Source organism: Triticum urartu, chromosome 1A (genome assembly GCF_056163025.1).
Source record: "Triticum urartu cultivar PI428250 chromosome 1A, HENAU_Tu73, whole genome shotgun sequence".
Classification (NCBI taxonomy): domain Eukaryota; kingdom Viridiplantae; phylum Streptophyta; class Magnoliopsida; order Poales; family Poaceae; genus Triticum; species Triticum urartu.
Genome location: NC_141873.1, coordinates 417,692,805 through 417,697,466, shown reverse-complemented (window position 1 = coordinate 417,697,466; position 4,662 = coordinate 417,692,805). Strand labels below are relative to the sequence as shown.

At 49.9% G+C, this 4,662-nt stretch overlaps 1 long non-coding RNA gene across 1 annotated transcript; it reads left to right on the top strand.

Annotated features, from left to right (window-relative positions):
* Positions 1-595: 595 nt before the first annotated feature.
* On the top strand, positions 596-3,903 carry LOC147991486 (uncharacterized). The gene is made up of 2 exons (XR_015613928.1): positions 596-803; positions 3,605-3,903. It is a non-coding gene; the product is annotated as an uncharacterized LOC147991486 (long non-coding RNA).
* The last annotated feature ends 759 nt before the right edge of the window (positions 3,904-4,662 follow it).

The following is a 4,662-nucleotide window of genomic DNA, read 5'->3' as shown; positions in this document are numbered from 1 at the left end:
ATTATTATTTCTGGAAACGGTAAAACAAAAATGTTCGGTAGGTTGCAAATATTCACTAACAATTTGTCATGAAAGAATTAACATTTTGCAAAATATAAAATTGCCTCTCGATATTAAAACAATGGACCAACAACACCTTTTATCCCATTTAAATATGAACTCAAGCTTAATAAATTATTTCGAACCCAAACTTTTGTGGCAGAGTAAAATAATGCATAGTAATTATATGACAAGGTTTTACATTTTACAAAAGTAATTGATGTAAAAAGAAAGTACAAAATAGTAGCTAAGTAAATAAATAAATATGAAAAGGAACAAATCCTAGTGTCCAACTGGGCCCTAGTCCATAGGAGTCGGCCAACCCAGCTAGCGACGCCCTCCTCATCTCTCCTCCACCTGTCGAACACGCCCGAGGGCTGGAAGCCGTCCCAGCCACGCCAGCTCGTCGCCCGCATCGCTACAGATGCGGCGGGGTGGATAAGAACGCCAGCATCGACGCATTGGATACTTCCGAGATCTTCTTCCCCTCCCCCACGAGTTGTTGCATCTTCTCCCGCCATGGACGCTTCTGCAGTCGTCGCTGCCATGCCGCACGTGTAGCCACAGAGCACCCCGCAACAAGCCACCGCGTCTGCCGGCTTCGTCGTTGACTGCTTCGTCATCCACATCAACCTATTGGAGCTGGGAGCCCCTGCATCAAGCCCTATGATGTCGTCTTCTTCCTCGGCCCCAACGAACTTCGTCATCGATTCCGGCTACGTCGAGCCCTCCCCGAGCCCACCTTGCTCATCTACAGGCTCACTGTGAGCCCTTCTTCCTTTCCCCTTTGCTTCCCCCTCGGATTCATGCCGAATCACTGCGTCCGCGAGCACCGAACTCCGCCGTCCGCCGTGGCCGACGGGGGTCGATTACCCCGCGCTCCTCTGCCCGAACCAGTGTTCGCAGTGTGCTCCTGGCACTGCCAGGAGGCCGACGAGCCCACCCGCTCGCCTTGCAGCGCCCTCTAGCCCCGGGTCCACCCTTGCCGCCACTCTGACCGTCGCGTCGCTCGTCCCCTGCACGTCGCCGCACACACCCGCGCACATCGGCCCCTGCCTCTGCTCGCGCCCGCGGTCGCCGGGACCACGCCGCGCCGCCCGCCCACTATGGCCTTCTGCTGCCGCTGCTGCTTTCTCTGCCGCCCGGCTGACCTACTGCTGCCCGTCCGCACGCAACGCCTCCCCCTGCCGCTGACCGCCGCAGCCGCGCCCGACGCACCCTTGCCCGCGCGCCCGTGCGTGGCCTCGCCATCGCCTGCTGCTGCCCGAAGCGCTGCTAACCGCTGATGGACCTGCTGCTGCATCCTACTACTACGCTGCTGCTCTACTGAACCTACTATTACTACTAACTACTGTAGCTACAACTATGGTTAGCTTTACAAATATTACATCGGGTAACCCCCTCGGCAGCCCCTAAACTCCGGTTAAACAACTACTAACAGGCCAAAAATAAATATGAGTAGAATGTACACTTGACAAACTTCATATTACTCCACTGGACCAAATTCATTTGATGCATGGTTTAAATCCTACAAAAATCACAAAATGCTTTGTTGGAACAAAAGTAACCCCTAGCTATGTGTGTTGCGTGTGTGTACCCACGGCTGACTATGCCACCGGCCGGCCCATGGTTTAATTAGGCTAGGATTAATTAGGGCTAGTTTAGGTAGGATGTAATTTAGTGCTAATTAGTCTATATAAACAATGCCATGTGGCCCCCTAGTTTAAATTAATTTAGCCTAAGTAATCTACACCTATGTCCATGACATGTGGGCCACCACCTCTCCTTTTGACTAGTCACATTGACTTGGTCAATTCGGATTTAAATTAAACACAAAATTCTAGAATATTGATAAAACTTTGGAAAATTATAAAAAATTAACCGTAACTCCGATGGAAAAACTTTGTACATGAAAGTTGCTCAGAACGACGAGACGAATCCAGATACGCGGCCCGTTCGTCCGCCACGCATCCCTAGCATAGGGAACCTGCAACATTTCACCTCCAGTTCATCTGTCCGGAATCGTGAAACACCGGGAATACTTTCCCGGATATTTCCCCTCTTCGCTGGTATCGCCTATCCCTACGTTAGGTCACCCCTAGCACAACGTAGTGCCGCGTCTTGCTTTGTGTTACATTTGATTGCTCTGTTATTTATTGTGTTCCCCCTCCGTTACTCCTTTCCGGTAGACTTCGAGATTGCTGCCGATGTTCGTGTGTTCGACTACATCGAAGATGACCCCTCCTTCTTGCCAGAGCAACCAGGCAAGCCCCCCCCCCTTTGATCACCAGATATCGCCTACTCTTCTCTATACTGCTTGCATTAGAGTAGTGTAGCATGTTACTGCTTTCCGTTAATCCTATTATGATGCATAGCCTGTCCTTGCTACTACTGTTGTTACCTTTACCTGTTATCCTAATGCTTAGTATAGGATGCTAGTGTTCCATCAGTGGCCCTACACTCTTGTCCGTCTGCCATGCTATACTACTGGGCCGTGATCACTTCGGGAGGTGATCACGGGCATATGCTATATACTTATACTGTTACATTACTTATGATACTGTTCGGAGATGGGGGCTGAAGGGGCAGGTGGCTCCATCCAGGTAGTGGTGGGCCTGGGTTCCCGACGGTCCCCGACTGTTACTTTGAGGCGGAGCGACAGGGCAGGTTGAGACCACCTAGGAGAGAGGTGGGCCTGGCCCTGGTCGGCGTTCGCAGATACTTAACACGTTTAACGAGATCTTGGTATTTGATCTGAGTCTGGCTACTGGCCTATACGCACTAACCATCTACGCGGGGACAGTTATGGGCACTCGACGTCATGGTATCAGCCGAAGCCTTCGTGACGTCAGCGACTGAGTGGCGCGCGCCGGATTGGACCGTAAGCCTGCTCTTGTATTAAGGGGGCTAGTTCTGCTTCCGGCCGCGTTCGCAACGTGCAGGTGTGCAAAGGGCGATGGGCCCAGACCCCTGCGCCATAGGATTTAGACCGGCGTGCTGACCTCTCTGTTGTGCCTAGGTAGGGCTGCGACGTGTTAATCTTCCGAGGCCGGGCATGACCCAGGAAAGTGTGTCCGGCCAAATGGGATCGAGCGTGTTGGGATATGTGGTGCACCCCTGCAGGGAAGTTAATCTATTCGAATAGCCGTGATCTTCGGTAACAGGACGACTTGGAGTTGTACCTTGACCTTATGACAACTAGAACCAGATACTTAATAAAACACACCCTTCCAAGTGCCAGATACAACCGGTGATCGCTCTCTCACAGGGCGACGAGGGGAGGATCATCGGTTAGGGTTATGCTATGCGATGCTACTTGGAGGACTTCAGTCTACTCTCTTCTACATGCTGCAAGATGGAGGTGGCCAGAAGCGTAGTCTTTGACAGGATTAGCTATCCCCCTCTTATTCTGGCTTTCTGCAGTTCAGTCCACCGATATGGCCCTTTATACATTTACCCATGCATATGTAGTGTAGCTCCTTGCTTGCGAGTACTTTGGATGAGTACTCACGGTTGCTTTCTCCTTCCTTTCCCTCTATCCCTTCTACCTGGTTGTCGCAACCAGATGTTGGAGCCCAGGAGCCAGACGCCACCGTCGACGACGACTCCTACTACACCGGAGGTGCCTACTACTACGTGCTGCCCGCTGATGACGACCAGGAGTAGTTAGGAGGATCCCAGGCAGGAGGCTTGCGCCTCTTTCGATCTGTATCCCAGTTTGTGCTAGCCATATTATGGCAACTTGTTTAACGTATGTCTGTACTCAGATATTGTTGCTTCTGCTGACTCGTCTATGATCGAGCTCTTGTATTCGAGCCCTCGAGGCCCCTGGCTTGTAATATGATGCTTGTATGACTTATTTTATTTGTAGAGTTGTGTTGTGATATCTTCCCGTGAGTCCCTGATCTTGATCGTACACGTTTGCGTGTATGATTAGTGTACGATTGAATCGGGGGCGTCACATCAGTGTTCCGAGGCCATATCTGCATATGCTAGGCTCGTGAAGTTTAACCTGAGTATTCTGCTTGTGCAAAACTAGCTTGCACCCGTTGTATGTGAACGTAGAGCTTATCACACCCGATCATCACATGGTGTCTCGGCACGACGAACTGGAGCAATGATGCATACTCAGGGAGAACACTTATACCTTGAAATTTAGTGAGAGATCATCTTATAATGCTACCGTCGTACTAAGCAAAATAAGATGCATAAAAGATAAACATCACATGCAATCAAAATAAGTGATATGATATGGCCATCATCATCTTGTGCCTTTGATCTCCATCTCCAAAGCACCGTCATGATCACCATCGTCACCGGCTTGACACCTTGATCTCTATCGTAGCATCGTTGTCGTCTCGCCAACTATTGCTTCTACGACTATCGCTACCGCTTAATGATAAAGTAAAGCAATTACATGGCGATTGCATTTCATACAATAAAGTGACAACCATATGGCTACTGCCAGTTGCCGATAACTTCTACAAAACATGATCATCTCATACAACAGTTTATATATCGTCACATCTTGACCATATCACATCACAACATGCCCTGCAAAAACAAGTTAGACATCCTCTACTTTGTTGTTGCATGTTTTACGTGGCTACTACGGGCTTCTAG